Source organism: Nannospalax galili, unplaced genomic scaffold (genome assembly GCF_000622305.1).
Source record: "Nannospalax galili isolate Female #2095 unplaced genomic scaffold, S.galili_v1.0 scaffold51, whole genome shotgun sequence".
In the NCBI taxonomy this organism is placed as follows: domain Eukaryota; kingdom Metazoa; phylum Chordata; class Mammalia; order Rodentia; family Spalacidae; genus Nannospalax; species Nannospalax galili.
In genome coordinates this window covers 41,268-62,629 of record NW_008329521.1, presented here as the reverse complement: position 1 = coordinate 62,629, position 21,362 = coordinate 41,268, and positions in this window count along the sequence as shown.

Genomic DNA, 21,362 nt, shown 5'->3' with positions numbered 1-21,362 from the left:
ATAAAAACACGCACTGGCCAGTGCAGTAGACTGGAGACCTCAGATTTAAATCCATAAACTGAGTCACCTAATTATTTACAAGGAGGCTAAAAACACATATTGAACAAAAGACTTTTTCAGCAATTGGCACTGGTTAAACTGGATAGCTATGTGAAAACAGGTGAGTCTAAATCCCTACCACTCACAAGGAATGAAACTCAACTCCACATGGAGCAAGGACCTTAACATAAGACCTGAGCCCTTGAATCTGACAGAGAAGCCCTGGAACTCACAGGCGTAGGGAAGGACTTTCTCAACAGGACTAAAATGGTACAGATATTAAACCAAACATTTACAAATGGGAGCTCAGGCATCTAGGAAACTTCTGTATAGAAAAGAATACCATCATTCAAGTGAAGAGCCAGCTGACAGAATGGGAAAACTCCTTTACCAGCTATATGGGTTAATATTTAGAATACACAAAGAACTCAAAAAAACTAAACATTGAAAAACAAACAAACTAATTAAAAATTAGGACAAGGAATTGAACAAGGTGTTCACAAAAGATGGAACATAAATAATTGAAAAATGCACAGAAATAGCCTCAACATCTTTAACCATCAGGGAAATGCAAATTAAAACCATTTTGCGATTTAATCTTACATCAGTAAAAATGCCTAAGATTCAAAAACAAAACTTCAAGTGCTTAGGAGGATGTGGGGAAGGGGTCTCTTTTCCACTGCTTATGGGAAGGTTAACTGATGCAGCCCCTATGGAAATCAGTGTGTAGAATCCACGAAAAGCTAGAAATTGATCTCCCACCTGATCCAGCCACTCTCAGGAACAGACCCACAGGGCAGGACCCTATATCCTACTACAGAGAAACCTGTTCATCCATGTTCATTGCTGCTCTATTCACAATACCCAGGAAGTAGAAACAACCTAGAGGTTCATTAAGGGATGAACGGACAATGAAAGCTTGGTATATATGCAAAATGGAGTATTATTAAGCTGTCAAGATAAACAAAATTAAGAAATTTGCTGCTAAATGAATGGAACCCTAAACAATCATCCAAAGTGAGGTAATCCAGACCCAGAAAGACAAGTATCATGTGTTCTCTCTCATAATTGGATGCTAGCTTTGACTCCTTTCATCTGTGTGTTTCAGTTGGAAATTCCATTGAGGTTAGAAAACCAGGACATCCTGTGGGGGTTAGGCTGCATAGGAGGGGTAATAGAGCACAGTGACAGGAGGGGAAGAGCAGTAACGGAGGAGGGAGGGTTACACAGGCGAAGCTTAGGAGGGGAGGAGGGAGCATGGGAAGGGGGACCTAACACTAAAGGCCTTTAGAAAAAGTCACGCGGAAACCTACCAGCACAGCAGCATCATAAAGTCTACACAAATATGATGTCAAATTAATTAAAAAGAATTATCCTACAGCTGGGGCATATTGCCCTACTAAACACCATGGCAAAATAGATAAAAACCCACTGCCAGGAATGCACATTCCCTTTTGAAGTCATTGCCCAGGGGTCCCGTAGACCCTCAAGCAATGCTGGTCATTTTCCCTGCTCTTGGATGCCCGCCAGATCTTGGACAGGCCCTACTGCTGATGACATTACATACATGAGCTGTAGAGTATAAAGCGGGCATTGACTTCGAAGCTTCATCTCTACTGACCAGCTTTCATTGTGATGGGTGGTGCTATGCGTGCTACTGGAGATAAAAGTAATCATCAACCTTGCCCAAGGCTGCATCCTGAAAGCTACATGCTTGGCCAGAAATGCACTCTGGTACAACAGTGGCATGGGATTAACCGACAACTTTGTGACTGGATTTAAATCTGCTTCATAGAATGGAACCCACGCTGACACTGATAACAGGCCTGGCCTGGGAATGAGACTCAAGGTCACATCCACAAGGGAGAACCACAGATAGTCAAAGTGTAGAGAATAAGAGACTGCAGAGTGCTTCTCCTGAATAGTACTCCTACATTAAATCTCTGTTACCCACGGCTCAGGGCTCATTGCCGAGGATGGAGTGGGAAGATTGTCAGAGCCAGAGGTGATGGAGGACCACAGTGAAATGGAGTTAGTTTTCCAGACAGCGGAACACTTATACTTATGAATTCACAGCAATACAGTGACACGAAGGGAAGAGCAGTAACGGAGGAGGGAGGGTTACACAGGCGAAGCTTAGGAGGGGAGGAGGGAGCATGGGAAGGGGGACCTAACACTAAAGGCCTTTAGAAAAAGTCACGCGGAAACCTACCAGCACAGCAGCATCATAAAGTCTACACAAATATGATGTCAAATTAATTAAAAAGAATTATCCTACAGCTGGGGCATATTGCCCTACTAAACACCATGGCAAAATAGATAAAAACCCACGAGGGAGCATGGGAAGGGGGACCTAACACTAAAGGCCTTTAGAAAAAGTCACGCGGAAACCTACCAGCACAGCAGCATCATAAAGTCTACACAAATATGATGTCAAATAAATTAAAAAGAATTATCCTACAGCTGAGGCATATTGCCCTACTAAACACCATGGCAAAATAAATAAAAACCCATTGCCAGGAATGCACATTCCCTTTTGAAGTCATTGCCCAGGGGTCCCGTAGACCCTCAAGCAATGCTGGTCATTTTCCCTGCTCTTGGATGCCCGCCAGATCTTGGACAGGCCCTACTGCTGATGACATTACATACATGAGCTGTAGAGTATAAAGCGGGCATTGACTTCGAAGCTTCATCTCTACTGACCAGCTTTCATTGTGATGGGTGGTGCTATGCGTGCTACTGGAGATAAAAGTAATCATCAACCTTGCCCAAGGCTGCATCCTGAAAGCTACATGCTTGGCCAGAAATGCACAATGCTGGTCATTTTCCCTGCTCTTGGATGCCCGCCAGATCTTGGACAGGCTCTACTGCTGATGACATTACATACATGAGCTGTAGAATATAAAGCGGGCATTGACTTCGAAGCTTCATCTCTACTGACTAGCTTTCATTGTGATGGATGGTGCTATGCATGCTACTGGAGATAAAAGTAATCATCAACCTTGCCCAAGGGTGCATCCTGAAAGCTACATGCTTGGCAAGAAATGCCCTCTGGTACAACAGTGGCATGGGATTAACCGACAACTTTGTGACTGGATTTAAATCTGCTTCATAGAATGGAACCCACGCTGACACTGATAACAGGCCTGGCCTGGGAATGAGACTCAAGGTCACATCCACAAGGGAGAACCACAGATAGTCAAAGTGTAGAGAATAAGAGACTGCAGAGTGCTTCTCCTGAATAGTACTCTTACATCAAATCTCTGTTACCCATGGCTCAGGGTTCATTGCTGAGGATGGAGTGGGAAGACTATCAGAGCCAGAGGTGATGGAGGACCACAGCGAAATGGAGTTAGTTTTCCAGACAGCGGAACACTTATACTTATGAACTCACAGCAATGGTGACAGCATGCCCAAGACCAACGTAAATTCAAATCAGACAAAATGCCAGCATAGATGTGGGGAGACGGGTAAGGAATCCCAGCCCTAGCCAAGGGACTATGAGACACCATAGCGGGTGAGGCCAGAAGTCAGTTTTCTTTAAGAGTGTGAAACAAGCTAATTAACCAGCCTCCAGCAGAAGGACCCAAAATCGAAGGGCATTTGGGGGCACAAATTTATCTCTACACACTTTAACACATTTATATATATGCATATATATACACATATATATGACAGAGCACATGTATGTATGAGTTCATATATATGAAATACATAATAGAATACATGAAATCTGGCCAGGTTAAGGAGAGTGTAGCTAGAGGAGGGAATCTAATTATGATTAAAAATATATTGCATGGAATTTGCAAAAATTCAATCAAAAAAAGAAAAAAGGTTTTATTTCTCTTAATTTGTCTAAAACTCATTATGTTTTGTGTTAGGCAGTGTGCTGAAATATGCAAAAAGTGCAAATGTACAGACCCAATTTCCCTTCAGTATTTTCCCTTTTTGTAATGCTTAGCACTCACTCCTTGAAGAGCTGTGGTAGAGCAGTATCCCATACAGGAGCTGCAAGTGCATGTAGGTCCCAGATGCTTTGATGTGAGCACTTGCCTAACTGCTGAGTTAGCATTAAACACAGAGAAGGATGTGGCCATGCTGAGGTAAGCAGGGGCATTATTAAGGAGGCTTCTAGAATGAGAAAGAATTCTTCTAGGTGGAAACATGAACTGCAGAGGTATATTAGAGGAAAGTAACACTTATAACAGAAAAGTAAACACAAAGGCACAGTGAAGACGAATTGTATGGTTTCAAGATAGTCTGAGTTAAACATAGTGTTTATGCCTAGGTGTGCTAAGCATGTGCTCTACCACTGGGCCTATTTCAGACACTGCACTTTCAACTTCAGATTTATTTTTAACTTATCATGAGTTTTTTGAAATATAACTTTATCGTAAGTCAAGGGGACTCTGTAGATTCCACCTACTTTTCAGAAGAGGTGGTGTAGCCAAGTCAGAGCACAGAGGCCCAGAGATGAGGCCTCCCAGTCCCATGCACAGTGGCTCACACTGCTCCATAAATATCACCGGGTGGTCCATCATCTCTTAAGTCAGAGCACAGAGGCCCAGAGATGAGGCCTCCCAGTCCCATGCACAGTGGCTCACACTGTTCCATAAATATCACCGGGTGGTCCATCATCTCTTAAGAGATCATAAGATATGGACACAAAGACTGGATCGTACAGAGGTCTCAAACTTGCTGTATAATAAGTAAATCTTCCATAGATTTTATTTCAATTTTAGTACCAATCTCCCAGCATGTGTGAAAATTGAGATACAGTTTTCTGAGCACTTACAAAACTACTCAGTACAAAATAAGACCTGCTTTTGTCCAGTGTAAAAGTTGATCAGTCCCTTTCTCAGGAACTTTTTTCTTTTAGAGAAAATAAAATATTCTATTAATTAGTAATGCAGCATGATAAAAACAGCATTTCTCACTTACTAATGAATTTCGCTGAGCCTGCCAGGCATAGGCTTCATTCAGGGGTGATGCTCTTTGCAGTGAAATGCTAAAAAAAAATTTTTTTTTGTCTTTTTGAGACAGGGTCTCCCTGTAGCCCCAGCTGTCCTGGAACTCACTGTGTAGAGGCTGGCCTCGAACTCACAAAGATCCACCTGCCTCTGCCTCCCAAGTGCTGGGATTAAAGGCATGCGCTACCATGCCCGGCATAAAATTGAAAATGTGACTTGACAAAGAGATTTTGGATATGTCAAATAAGATACCAGTATTGTTATTAGAAACTAGTTTTTATTTTGCTATAAATTTTATAATAAAACTTTTTAAAATAGTGTTTCTAATAAAGGCAATGTTCAAGCATTTTAACATTTTAAAAGCATATTCTAGAAGATGTTCCAAGTCACAGAGACTGATACCAAACATTTACGTATCACATTGTGGTTACTTACTTCATGTGCAGAATTTGCCCTTGGACCTGTCCTCTTCCTCAGTAAGTTCTACAAGTGCAGTCACCAAGCTCATGGTGGGAACCACAGCATATTTTTAACACATCGCTCTGTGATATATTAAAGAAATATTGTTAAAAATTGTCAAGTATTGAGACACGTTACAAAGCATTTAGCCATGTTTATTTCTTTGTAATTTTAAAAATATATTTTTATTCCTATTTATTTTTTATGTGTATGAATGTTTTGCAGCATGTATGTAAATGCATTCATATCATGAAATGCCTGTGGAGGTCAGAGGGCATTGGATTCTCCTGGAACTGGAGTTACAGATGGTTGTCAGTTGCCATGTGGGTGCTGGGAATTTAACCCCTGTCTCCTGCAAGAGCAACTGGTGGTTTTAACTGCTGAGCCATCTCACCACCCCCTTCTTTGTACTTTTTAAAAAATAGAACATCCATTAATTGTTTTACGAATGAATTGTTAGAAGAAACATTCACAGGTGGAATAAGCCTTCGTCCTCATGTTTTCAAAAGTAAATTTAAGTTTGCTTTTCTTAAGGTCTTCTGAAAGTTTTAGAAAGAAGAGCCTGATAATTGATTAGCATGTAGGCGGTGATAGAGCCTTTTGTACAAATTTTGTATGTATATGATAGCAATAGTATTCATGACATTCTTTTAAAGTTTTTTATAATTTCAACTTTATCAACTGTAACAAAATTATTAACTAGCCTTCATTATGTTTGCTACTAACTTTAATCCACCAACTTCGTCAGTATGGTGCTGGATATTTGACGAATTGGTAGGAAAAAGGAAGTAGACATTAACAGAATCAAAAAACTAGTGATTCAATTTACCAAAAATAAAAAGAAGACCGCATTTATTTGAGCAAATATTAATCAATAATAGTGATCAATCTTTTCCTATTAAATAAAATAATAGCAGAAAAGAGGTCAGAATTATGCTGAAAACAAATCTGTGCAAGTTCACGAAACAAAGGAAGCAACAGGCCAATATCTTCATGAAGATAATTGCAAAACTCCTCAGCAACATTTCAGCAAAACAAATATAGCAGTATGTTAAAAGATTGTTTAATACAATAAGTAGGGTTCATAAAAGTTATTCAAAGAGGCTGGAGAGATGGCTCAGCAGTTAAGAACACTGGTTGTTCTGGCAGAAGACCCGGGTTTGAATCCCAGCACCCACATGGCAGCTAACAACTGTCTGTAACTCCAGTCCCAGGGGATCTGACATCCTCTTCTGACCTTCACAGGCATTGCATGACACAGGTGCACTTACCTACATGCAGGCAATACACGCATACACATAAAATAAAAATAACAATTTTTTAAAGTTATTCAAGTATAATTCAACAGGAACAAAAGAATAAATGTGGTGTGTAAACAGAATGAAGGATCAGCAGCCTGTGAGCTCCTCTGCAAGTGATGAAAGGGAATCCCTTCATCACAGAAACCCCAGGGAAATTAGGTATAGGGTGTAGGGTGTGCACACCTCAGGACACTAAATGCCATCCATTTAAGGCTAATATCTAGCACTTAGTGATTAGATGGAAACTGAAAGCTTTCTAAGATCAGACCCAAGAAACTGTTGCTTACTCTAAGCACTTTAAGTGAATAGAGTGCTGGAAATCTCTGTCAGGACAATCAGTCAAGAAGCAAAAAGTGCGTTGGTACTGAGAAAGAGGTGACATGGGGACTAAGTGACTTCAGCAAAGTTGCAGGACACAAAGCCAAAAGAAAAGTATTACTTTTATTATACACGAATAAGAATTATCTAGAATTTGGTTAAGGAAGCAATACTGTCATAATAATTACAAAATTATAATATAGTAAATGCTTTGGTATAAATGTAACAAAAGAGATTAAAGTTTTAATCTTTATACTGAAGTAAAAATTATGAAATATTTGTGAAGGAATTTGAAGAAAGTAAAAAAGTGAAAATGCATCCAATGTTCATGGCTCAGAATTCTTAACATGTTTGTACTGCACAAAATAATACACAGACTCAGTGGAACCCTGCAATATGTCAGTGAGCGTCTCAGAACTAGGAAAAACATCAAATTTATATGAAAACAGAAAAATTCAAAGTGCCCCAAAAAATTTACAGAGGAAAAAAAAAGCAAATTAATAGGTACTAAAAAATAGTAATCAAAACCAGTGTAAGTGCTGGGTGTGGTGGCACACGCCTTTAGTCCCAGCATTCAAGAGGCAGAGGCAGGTGGATTTCTGTAAGACTGAGGCCCGCTCCATCTACATAGCAAGTTCCAGGCCATCGGGGCTATTGGATGACTCTGTCTCAGGAACAAAAAAGGAAAAAACAAAATAAATAGCCGTCATAAGACTAATTCAAGGATCAAGACATAACCACCAATGGGGCGGGAGAGGGAGAGAGAGAGAGAGAGAGAGAGAGAGAGAGAGAGAGTGAGAGAGAAGAGAGAGAGAGAGAGACAGAGACAGAGAGAGAGAGACAGAGAGAGAGAGAGAGAAGGAAAACATGGATCTCGACAGGCTACTGTCAACAAATGTACTAAGGATACATATTTAAGAAAGAAAAATTTAAATGAATTGTACTTGGAAATTTGGATACCTACATGTAGAAGAAAGAAATTAAATCCATATCTCTCACAAGTTACAAATTAACTGAAAATGAAAGAAAAGCTGAAATGGAGCCAGAACACGAAACTTGTGAAATGAAACAGCGGAGGAAGTTCCTCAGGGCCTTCCAGACTACGGAATACATGGGCACGGCCTCCAGGTTAAGAGAAGCCACCTTAAAGCTCTACATCTGGGCTGGTATCTGGGATTAATAATGAATTCCAAATCCCAGGAGCAAGAAAATCAGAGCAGTAATAATCCAACTGAGAATCTAGTAGTAAGCATAAGTACATGTTTCTCCAAATGCTATAAAATTGGCAAATAGGTACATGAAAATAAATGTTCAATGTCACTAATCCCCAGGGAGCCACAAACACAAACTGCAAGGATATGTCAGCTGCCCTCAGGACAGGTGCCACCTAAAAGATTTAAACTGAAGAGCTCTGGTGAGGATGTGGAGAAAAAGAAACCACGTCCACTACTAAGAATAGCACAACCATAGTGCACTGTGCACTGGCTTCTGAAGGAAACGGAACGTGAACTGGTGTAGAGCTGGGATGATCAAAGCATGAGGCTCTGGGTGGGTAACTTGGATGATAGGTCTAAGGAGCATTACAAACTGATCCAACTTTCTAAGTACTGGGAACTTATCCAAAGGTAATGGTTACTCTCTAAGGGATGTCTGTGCTCCCATTTACTGGAGCACTATTTGCAGTAGCCCAACAATGTAATCAACTCATGTGTCCATATAGTAAGAAGTGTACAAAAATATCCTGGTATGTGTACACAATGGAATAGCATGCAGCCATGAAGAAAAAAGTGCTGTCCTTTTAACAACATTAATGGAACTGGGATCTTGTTATGTGAAATTGGTTAGGGTCAGAGAGCGTCTCATGATCTCCCTCATATGTAAACTCTAAAAGGCTGGTCTCACAGAAGTCATGAGTAGGGTGGTTGTTCCCAGAGTGTTTGGCAGAGAGGGAGGGGAAAATTACTATAATATAGAATTCTGACATATTGCTGTGCTCTTAGCAGAGTGGGTATAGCTAACAAACCACAAAGTTTGGATAAAAGATTGTGAAAGTTCTAAACGTAAGATTTGACAACTAGTTAAGGAGCAGTGTGTATAACCTGATGAAAGATTAGATGGTGCTATGCATGAAGCGTCGTGTGGTGTGATGTCTGTCCTGGTTTTATTTGTGTTGCTGTGACAGATACACTGATGAAAAGACACTTAAGGGAGAAAAGAGTTCCAGTCCGTCACCACAGACAAGTTACAGTGACCGGACCCTGAGACAGCTGATCACAGCTCATTCACAGTCAAGCACAGAGGGAAACACGGGCCAACAGCCACCTGCCTCCGTGCTCAGGTGCTTTTTTCAAAGGTAGAGCATCAGGGACAAGCCTAGGGAATGGGGATTCCGCAATGGGCTGGTGTTTAACAGTCTCCTAGAGAAAAACCCACAGGACAGTCAGAGCCAGATAACTGTTCAGTTCAGACTCTCTTCCCAGAAAACCCCACTAGTATCTGGAATTTTTGTGTTTTTATTTATACTTAAAATTAACATTAAGGTGACTATTCCTTTGCTTTTCCAAAAACCTACCAGAGAAGAGAAATTATGCTAATGTAGACAGACTTTTAGTCAACTATCACCATACTAGGCAGATGTTTTCTTACTGTAACAAACATTTGAGAGAGAAAACGTAGAGATGTATGTATTTGCCTCTGTATTTGAACCTTTCAGTCCAGGGCGGGCTGCTTCAGTTTCTTTGGGTGTGAGTGAGGTGGTGTGTCATGATAGAGCTGCGTAATGGCACAGAGCAAGTCTCACGGCAACCAGGAAGTGGAGAGCAACACGGAATGGACATCCTCCAAGGACACACCAGCGGGGACCACTTCCTCCAGCGAACCCCACCTCCTAACACTGTCTCCCTCTTCCTAACTACCACCACCAATTCACAACACAGTGCTCGACACATGGGCCTGTAGGCAACATTTCATACCCAAATCATCATAAACTTCTTAGAAGAAAATAAAACAACTTTAACTCACACAATGGATAATAAAGTTGTTAAAATTCCTGTAAGTTCACAGAAAAATACGATTGTTAAATGTGGCACATATAAGGCCATCTTTGGAGCCCACAATAAATAGGGAAATAAAAAAAATCCATCTACGTAGGGCAATTTTTCTATCATTTTGTTTATTATTCTGAATTCACCAATCACCTATTCACACATTGTACAGCAATTATTTCATTTCTGCACTTTTATTTTTCTTAAATTATTGTCTAATACATCCCCTGTATCAAACATTGCACAGACTGTATCTGAGCCTTAACTTTGACAATCCAATTTCTAGATCTAGCCATTGAAATTAATAGAATTGATGATCCAAAAATGTTGAATAGTCTATTCTTCCCTCTATTCTGTTACATGGATGTCACACTTTTATGAACTACACATAATAACAGTCATTTTGACAGGAACTCAGAGTTATTGCTTCTCACTCCAATATTCAAATTTGCAATAATGCAAGATTATTTGTCCAAGATAAATTTAAAATGTGGGAAATGATGCTTATTTTTATTTTTCTTAGGTCTTTGTCTATTTCCTGCCTCTCTGATCATGTGGAATATGCCTTCCAGACTCCTATTTCTTATCATCAATTTCAACTTCATTTTAAAATGAAGAACATTTCCACAGAAGACCGAACGGTGCAAAAAACCCCACAAATTTGTATTGCTGTTGTAGAGTGCTGCCCTCTGAGCAGAACAGCCATCATCTTTATCAGAGTAGCTGTGTCTATTTGAGAAGCCCCCTAGATCAGGCCTGTTGACTGTTGATGCTCTCTCATAGACAGAGTCATGGGAGGTCCGTAAGACGCTCATTAGAGACTCAGGCTGCGCCCTTCTGTACCTTCTGGCCATTTGTATATAATTCCGCCCTAACTGCATGTGTCCTCAGGGTCTAGTGAGGTGCTAGATTATATCAAGCATGGAAGTCAGGGTCCATCTATGCAGCCATGTGGAAGTCAGCATCCATGCTGAAGTGAGCCTTCTCAGCACTCTGAAGGCAACAGTCTTCCTGTATGTTAAGACCTCACCATGCTCTGTAAGTAAGTCCAATAAACAACTGAACTCCCAAGTTGGATTTTGGTGGGGTTGTGCATTGGTTTGTTCTTAGTGCCCTGTAAGGAGTGGGTGGACAATACATATGTCTCCATAAGAAACAACTTCTTGTAGCAGCTGGAAACTAGGGCTCTAGGTTCCTCGTTTTCTTAATGAATATTTTCATTGAAAGTTTGTGGATTTCATACATACGTATTTTGATCGTATTTAGATTCTTTGGTGGTTTGAATAAAAATGTTCCCCATAGGCTCCAGGTATTTGGAAATTTTGTCCTCAGTGGTGGTGCTGTTTTGGGAGGTTTTAGATGGTGTGGCTATCCTGGAGGAAGCCCATCACTGGGGGTGGGCTTACAGAGCTCTTAAGCCTTGCCAGATCTCCAGTTGCTCTCTTGCTTCCTGTGCCTGCTTGAAGATGCGAGAGCTTAGCTTCCACTCCTCCTCCAGTTACCTCTGCCACCGTGCATTCCCGCCATGATGGACTCTTGCCCCTTTGGAACCGTAAAGCACAAATAGTCTTCCTTCCATAAATTGCTTTGGTCAGTGTTTCTATCACAGTAACAGAAAAGTAACTGAAACAGATAACACAGATCCCCTCCCATATCTGTATCCCTTAACCTTTACTATTCCTCCACCAAACTTCTGACATATATATAATGAGAGAGAGAGAGAGAGAGAGAGAGAGAGAGAGAGAGAGAGAGAGAGGCTGTGTCCCCAAACGCCCTTTGTAGTGGGTTCATCCACTGGAGCCTGGTCAATCTACAAAGTGTCTCACCCTAAATGAGGCTGAATCACGCCTTCCCAACAGCCATTGTTTGCCAGTAGTTCCTAAGATAGGACTGAGGTTTCTTCCCACTGTACCATGTCTGTGCAGGGATTTTTTCAGGTTTGACCTAAGGTGGGATTTGTGCATACTGTCACCATTGCAGAGAGTTCACTTGAGTAGTCATCTACCACCTCTGACTCACAGTCTTTCTGGCCCTTCTTCTACAATGATTTCTGAGCCTTGGGAGGCAGGAGTTTGATACAGGTGTCCTATTCAGGAATAGGCATTCTGCAGCCTCTTAGTCACTGCACACTAGTGAGCTGTGGTTCTCTATGTTAATCACCAACTCCTGCATGAGGAAGCTTCTCAGTTGGGAGTTGAGAGAGGGATTAATTGATGGGTATAACAATGTCATTAGAAATCAGTTCAGTACTATATAGATCTATCAGAATAGTTGCATTAGAACCCCCCCACCACTCCCCTGACTTGTCTAGCCTCGGGCCTGATAGCACTGTTATATATGGTCTCCATCCTATGACTCTACTTTAAAACCAGTTAGAAAGCACTTAGTTCCTCCCACAATATTTGTGCCACTATTGCACTGGTGGGCACATCTTGCCAAGTCAGTCGTTGTGTAGCTTGCAGGACTTATAACTAGGTAATGTTCGTGCTTACTTTTTTCTTCAGATAGTCTGCACAGCACCTTTTGGCACTGTGTAAGCCAGGCAGTAGAGATAAGACTTTGAAGTCAGCACAAGGTTGACTTCTTATTCATTGTACGGTTGATGTATGTAGTGATTTCAGTAATAGTGCCTTACAGTGAGATTCTGGTGGGTAACCAAGAGCAGGGAAAGCAGCCAGTATTTGTCTGAATGTCTAGGGGATCCCTGGTCAACAGATTCAAAAGAGGGGGTCTATTCTTGGCATTGGACTTTTAATTTGCTAGCCAAAGGTGTCTGGTAGGGGCAATGTCCATCCATTATAGTGTAAATTTTTTAATATCTTTTTACAATGGATATGTATATATTTAATTATCTCCTATAGATGGAGTCTTTTCTAAAGGCCTTTGGTGTTAATAACTGCTCCACAGACTCCTTCCTTTGTGCTACCCACCATTCCTCATGCCCTTTAACACTTCCTGCTCCATCATTGTCTTCTCCCCCTTCATGTCATTATACTCCATCACTCATCCCAGGAAGCCTGTCCCCACCCATAGGGCTGTTCATTAGTTTCTTAACCGCTCAAGATTTTAAAAGTGAAGCATGCATATCCAATATGTCAAAGCTAGTATCCAGCTATGAGAGAGAACATGTGACGTTTGTCTTTCTGGGTCTGGATACCTCACTCAGGGTGATTTTTCACAGCTCCATCCTTTCTGCTGAGAATTTCATGATTTCACTTTTTCTTGAGACCCGAATACTATCTCATTGTGTATATGTACCACACCTTCATTACCCATACGTCAGTAGATGGACATCTGGGTTGTTTCCAATTTCTGGCTATTATTATAAGGGCAGCAATGAACATAAATGATGAGGTATTTCCATAATGAGGTGTAGAGTCCTTGGGGTATATGCCCGAGTGGTATGGTTGGACCAAATGGTAGATCATGTCAAGCTTTTCTGAGGACTCTCCGCACTGATTTCCAAAAGGGATGCAGTTTCCACTCCCACCAGCACTGGATAAGATTTCTTTCTCCACATCCTCTCCAGGATTGGTTATAGATGTAATGGAAACTTCAAAACATGATTGTATATAAACTTAAACGTGGAGGAAAACATCTCACTAAAGCCAGAAACACAGGAAAATCAGCACATTTGCAAGCGAGAGATCTTAAAGCTTTCCTCCTAAACTGTGTTTCTAGTGGTCACATGAAGTGTAGATGCATACATTAATTTAATTCATATTAATTTCTACCTAAAACTATTTGGAAAGACGGTTCACTCCGTAGACCTGGACTCCCTAACATGACAAGCTTGCGTGCCAGGTAAGCATGATGGAAGGGTGTCCCGGGTTTCCCTGTGTCTGTTGAGGATTCTACATCATAGCTTTGCTCAGTAGCTGAGGGAACAGCAGTAAAGGCAGGAAAGGAAGCTGGGTCACGAGGGGCTTGAATGTCCTCGTTTCTTTGATGGTAAGACAGGAAGCAAAATCTGGAGAAATGCAACGTGAAGCTTAGAGTGTAGCTTGGCTGGTTGACTAGCTGGGTTTTAGTACTGAGAAGATGCCCACCAAGATCTAGTATGCAGCCATGTTGAGACGCTCACTTGTGGGAGTGTCCCACTTCACTGCGCAGACCAACATGTAACTCATACAGAGCTCGCTGTGTAACTTGTAGATCATCTACTTACCCTTCTTAGATTACCCGAAAGTGCACAGAAGTAAGCAAGAAAAATGTTTGCTGTGAGTTTTTGTTTAATGTTTGTAAATGAGGAAAAGGACCTCAAATCTTAAACCGCAGTAGAACACACTGTGATTGTATACACTTTTCTGAGAAAGCTCATGTGTGTGGTGCCAGTCACATACTTCTGCTTGATGCATTTTGCTCTTTGTGATAGAATGCATACTTTTGCTGTGACTGAAATTAAGAAATCGAACATAAGGATTTTTGGAGCTGTCAAGGTCACAAAACGTGCCCTAGAAACTAAAAAGCTAGACTGATATTCTGAATCATACACCTTGACCCTGGCTACCTCACTCACTGAGTGACAGTGGACGTTAGAATCCTTGCTAGATGCCCCTCAGTGTCTCTGTGCGGGCTGTGCTGATGTCACACCCTGCTTCTCCACGCTGATTTTCCCTTTCTTTCACTCGCACGGATCTGGTGTTAATATTTCATTCAGGGATTTCATGCGTACCACCTTGATTCCCCTGTTTCCACAGAGAAATCACATTTCTCCACTACATCCCAGAGCATCATATATCTTTACTTTTAAAGGGTCACAATTCTAATTTTACATTTCAAACGCCATTATTAGTTTAAATTGAATCGTAAATTGCACATGCCGAGAAGAAAATTTCTTTCGCCCTCCTGCTAAGTCATCTGGGAAGAAGGCAGCCTTCCTAAAGTTTACTGAACACATGAAGAAATTGGGTGGCGAGGGACTGTAATGTCAGACCTTAGGAGGCTAAACAGAACAAGCTTGTCACCCTCTGCAGAGTGATCATCTGTGTTTTAATTCTAAAAGCACAATTTATTCCCATTATTTTACATATTGTTTCTTTGTCTAAACATAGTTCCTCATTACATGGGAACATAAAATATATCAGCCAAACAGGCCAGAAGTCCACTCTTCAGTTCACTATGGGCATTTTCTTTTGTAACATTTGAATGCTGATTGTCAGCCTGAAATATGTTACACAGGATTTTGCAAAATGGCATGATTTACAAATTTTCTAAATGCACATCAGCTTCTGCAGACTCCAAGGACACCTTACGTTCTCCTGATATTAGGAAACACAGCATATAGACAATTCATAACTCAAATCTACTGAGCAATAAAGCTGACTTATCTGTGTTTTTTCTCAATGTTATTCTCCTCAGGGGCCGCTTTCACTCACAATACATATGCAAAGGCAGGATGTGGAATCATAATGACAGATGAGTTAGGATCAGGGTTGGCCGACCTGAAAGGTATCCGCTGTGTGTGGGAACAAATGTCCGCACCCCAGCTACAGACAGGGGTGGACCCCAGCTACGGACAGGGCTGGACCCCAGCTACAGACAGGGGTGGACCCCAGCTACAGACAGGGCTGGACCCCAGCTACAGACAGGGGTGGACCCCAGCTACGGACAGGGCTGGACCCCAGCTACAGACAGGGGTGGACCCCAGCTACAGACAGGGCTGGACCCCAGCTACAGACAGGGGTGGACCCCAGCTACGGACAGGGCTGGACCCCAGCTACAGACAGGGGTGGACCCCAGCTACAGACAGGGCTGGACCCCAGCTACAGACAGGGGTGGACCCCAGCTACAGACAGGGGTGGACCCCAGCTACGGACAGGGCTGGACCCCAGCTACGGACAGGGCTGGACCCCAGCTACGGACAGGGCTGGACCCCAGCATACTGAGGCCTCATCTGCCTGGACTGAGCATCCAGCTTCCCACTGTGCCCTCAGTGTTGAATGCAGAAACTTCTACAGAGGTTGAATCACGCAGATGAAAAATCTGCCTTTTGTCACAGGTCCCTCACCACACCATGAGTATTACGTTTTCATTCCTATGACAAAATACCTGACAGAAGTAACTTATTAAGCAAGGAAGCATTTGCTTGTGGTTTGGGGGACAGTCTAGCATGGCAGGGGAGTCCTGGTGGCAGAAGTGGCTAGTCGCGCTTCAGAGCAGAGAGAGGAATCCTGAGATTGCTTCCTCGTCTTCACCTGTTTCAGGCCCTCAGACCATGGGATGCCACTCCACACAGTTAGTTTGGGGCTGCTCATCTCCATGAACGCAATCTAGAAACTCTTCCATAGACACACCCAGAGGTCTGTCTCCTCAGTGATTCTGCATCCTGTCAAGTTGGCTCTCAGTACAAAGGTCACTGCAGACAACGGCTGCTGTCTTTACTAAGTGATAATGTACCCTGAGTGCTCGGGCCGTCTTCAACAACAGCATCACTTGCAGTCAGTTGTTAAAGAACATTTTATTCTTTCCGTCTCTTCAGCTTCCACAAGTGTTGCTTTACCAACGTTGTGTCTCCACAGTGGATACTCAGGTAGACAATGTAAAATAATATTTCAATATCTATTAGCTTCTTTTCAATTTCATCTCGTGTTGAGGGAAAATTTGCTTCTTTTTCCCTGCTTCAAACCCTAAATCTATCGTGATATAAACTCTGCAGTCTGATGATCCTGGGTACTGTTTAGATTGGACTCTGCTTGAACGAAGCCTTGTCAAGGCCATGAGGACCAGCTGGTATAGCTGGTGATGATTCAAACCACCCGAAGGTCGGCCAGCAGGAGCTGGCATCAGCAGCCTGACTTTCGAAGATTCGATGCTCAGACTCTGGGTAATTCCCATTTGTGCTTTACGTGCATTATGGATTCTTTGGGTTTTCACACAGTGAAAACCAGGAGGTGATATGGTTTGCATGTTCATCTTCCCTGAATATTGGTATGCTGAAAACTGATCGCCACATTGAGTTGGCAGTAGTGTTGACAGGGGCTCTGAAGTTAGTACCCTTGTCAAAGAGGCCAAGAGACTTTGCTGTGACACTTCCACCTTCTGAGGACCCAGCTAGACAGAGCCCTCTGGAATCCAGAAACTGGTCTTATCGAACTCAGAATCCTTCCTCCTCCAGACCCGTAAGAATCATAGTCCTATGTTTCATTAGCTGCCTGATTTATGATAGTTTGTCACCAGCAGCCAAAACAGACTAAGGCAGTTGCTATGACATATTTAATTCTAGTCTCTTCAGTTGAATTTAACACAGTGTAACAACCAAATATTTCATTAGATGCTGAACCCCAGACGCAAGCACGTAAGCTGACGGCAGTTAGGAGACAGAAGCTGTGGCTGCATTCGGTCACCTGCCACGTTAAACTTGGTAATCAACAGTGGATGTGTCACAGCTACTGAGTGGATTTTTCGAAATGAATGACAGTAATGAATTAATATCAACTCGTTTATTTTCCATTGAAAATTTTTTAGCGAAGTTAACAATGGTTAGCCATTTAAATTATTTTTATTTAGACACAATAATTTAGAGCTGTATTTAAAGGTAGGTAAGTATGGATTCATAAACAAAGGAATATTATTCTAGTAAAAATGCTGCTGCCTCAGGAAGACACCCTGTACTACGTCACACATCGATGTACACATACTTCCTCTCTATGGTCTGCTGGCTCAGGGATCATCAAACAAGATGGGGAGGAAAGTTTGTAGGAGACAGGCAGTGGACAAACAGCAAAACGATGCTTTCAGGACACAAAGGGGAAGTGGCTACCACAAATCCAAAGCAGTTGTGACAGCATGTTGTCTGACAAGCTCAAGGCAGACAATATCCTGACACAGAGGTCGGGGACTGGGAGGTGGGGCAAGAAGCCCCAGCTAAAACTGAGGAATTATTGGCAATTGAAAGCTGCTGGGAGAGGGGTCTGGGTTCTCTTAGAGGTAGACAGATGGTGCTCCAGGGGTTGGACCAGTGTCCCTGCTCTCTAAGTATAGAGGTAGACAGACAGTGCTCCAGGGGATGGACCCACACCCAAGTGTATACAGGCAGCACAAATTTGTCTCAGTGTGGTTAAAAAAGCAAATGAGTCTAGGTAGAGTGGCACACAGCTGTAATCCCAGCACTCGCAGGCAGAAGCAGATTAGGGACTGTGAGAGGACAGTCCGGTCTTCAGGGAGTGTTCATTGGGGCTACAGGGAGACCCTGTCTCAAAACTAAAACAACAACAAAAAGGAAGCAAACAAAAAGAACAACAACAGAAAAGAGAGAGTGCCTGGAGGAGCGACTCGAGAGGAAAAAGCACTGGCTGCTCTTGCAGAGACCCTGGCTTGACTCCCAAACCCACATGGCAGCTAGCAATGGTCTATAACTTCTGGTCAGGGATCCAATTCCCTCTTGACCTCTGCAGGCATTACATGACACAGGTACACTTCCACACATGTAGCCAATACAGTCATACACATTAAAATAATGAGCAAAATATTTTTAAAAATTTTTATTTATTTTATTTTACTTTATTTGTATGAATGTATTGCCTGCATGTATGTAAGTGCACCCGTGTCATGTAATGCCCACGGAGGTCAGAAGAAAGCATTGGACTCCCCTGAAACTGGATATATGGTGATTGTTAGCCACCATGTGGGTGCTGGGATTCGAACCCGTGCCTCCTGCAAGAACAGCAACTGTTCTTAACTGCTGAGCTATCTGTCCAGCCCTAAACAAAATATTTTTTAAAAAATAAATCAAATAACTTTAAAAAGCAAAATCTTCATTAGATGGTGGCAACATGGACATGCTCCATTTTTTATAAAAATATCAATTTTGTTATTGATCATTTATAAGGAAAAATGCTATCAATGTATATGGGCAGAAGATTCCTCCTAAGAACTCTTTCATGATCGCTAACTATCATGACTGTAACAAACTGTGAGCATGCTTGTATTTCCAGCAGCTCTTAGGGACATCACTCTTTCTCTAGAAGGACTGCTTATAATTAATCTTCAGAATTATCACTAGTGGGGTTGTTCCCCTGGAGTGAAACAGATGTGAGCCTATTACGAACACTTCTGTCCAAAGGGGAGCACGTCCATACCAATGCTGCACCTTGCATTGCATGGCAATCTACACTGTGAGTCAACGGTGCTGTATTTGAACCGGATCTATACCGCACTAAAATCAAGTGAAATCTTGACTTTAAGTTATGACTGCGCTGTCACAGGGCACACTCGTCCTTTTGAGCTAGGCGCTTACAAATAGCCCACTTCATCACTGTCACCTTTGTGGCTTTGCGGAGGAGGCCCCATGTTTGCAGACCTGACTCTAAACTCCACAGACATCCACACAGGCACTGCTTTTATTTTTATAAATAAATATCTCTGTGCAAAAAGTTTTTTAATTTGATATGTTTCATGTAATTTTCCATGTCAGACCATGCAAATCCACTGCATTTATTTTAATTGGATCCTGGTGGGTTTGGAAATTCCATTTCTGTCCTTGCATTTGTGACCAGCTGGCAAGAGGATGTGGAATAGCGGGGATTAGGGAACTGCACCACTGCCTTAATTACCCCTAATTACCAAGGCCCTGGCTACAGGGGAGTCGTGTCCGTTAGGGGGTCTCCCAGGAATTTATGTCAATCAGAGGCTGTACTTATAAAAGCTGACATAAACCTGGATTCTCTAAAATGAAATCAATTTCAGAACAATGGTATGTGAAGAAGAAAAACATTTATTTTATATATTTTTATTCTTGAGAATTTCATGCTTGGGAACAGTGTTCACATCATTTCCGCCCTGCCCCTCTCAATTTCTTGTGCCGTCCTTTCATTATTTCTGTTAACATACATGTATACATATGTACACATACACATTTAAGGTACACAGAGTTCATGTAGTAGTGACTGCCTGTGCATCTGTTTAGGGCTCTCTACTTGGGATTAGATATCCTATCAGAGAGCCCAACCAGCAGTTTCTCCCATGACTTCTGTTCATTTCTTTCAGTGCTTGAAATTAATTTCACATAAAACCTCCTCTCGTGGACCCAGTCACTGTATTTTCCTTAGAAAAATTTCTGATACTAAAAACTAGTCCTTAGCTATAATTTCAATATTTCTTTTGTACATTACAAAAGTGGTGTTTAAATAAATAGGAAAGTCTTGACAATATTTGTTAATTCTGTTTCTTTATACTTTTTATTTTTTTAAATACTTTATTTGTTTTATTTATATGTGTATGGATGTATTGCCTGCATGTATGTAAATACACCTGTGTCATGCAATGTCCAAGGAGGACAGAAAAAGGTAACAGATTCTACTGAAACTGGAGTTGCAGATGGTTGTCAGCTGCCATATGGGTGCTGGGAGTCTACCCCAGGTTTTCTGTAAGACAAGCCAGGGTTCTTAACAGCTGAGCCACCTCTCCAGTCCCACCATCACTATACAAAATTTTCAATTACCAATTGCTCTTCTATTTAAAGGTAATGCTCTGTGTCTTAGCATAAGAAATCACTTGATAACATAATGGTGTCAGAATTTCACAGGTAATGTACAGATGCTTATAAATAATCTATTCAGTACTGTAGAGCTTTCTCCCAACGCAAGGTTTATTTCTTGAAAACTTTGTCCACATTGAAGAAAAGTATGTTTCTCCTCAGAAACGCTAAACCTTGATTCTTTAAGACTCCTATCAGTCAACAATCACCACAATGCTTTTCTCTAAGTCCTGACCTAAGATGTGCCTCAGGGAGACTGGCTTCCATATGAACTGTGTGAATTAGGAGAGTTGACAGTCTGAGCATAAGCAGCAGGCAGGTCAGTCTTAGCCTCGGGCTTCAGGTACCACCATCCTTCGGTGCCTTACTTCTGCCTATGACTAAATGTCTTAAAAATATTATCCGTGTGCCTGGCGTGATGGTGCATGCCTTTAATCCCAGCACTGGGGAGGCAGAGACAAGCATAACTCTATGATATCAAGACCAGAATGGTCTACATTACAAGTTCTAGGCCAGTAGGAGCTACAGGGAGACCCTGTCTCAATATATAGAGAGATCTATCTATCTATCTATCTATCTATCTATCAATCATCTATCTATTCTATCAATCATCTATCTATCATCTATCTATCAATCTATCATCATCTATCTACAATTTACTTATCTATCATCTACCTATCATCTAGCATCTATCTATAATTGATCTATCACCTATCTATCTATCTACACATAAAGCCTTGCACTACTCTAAACA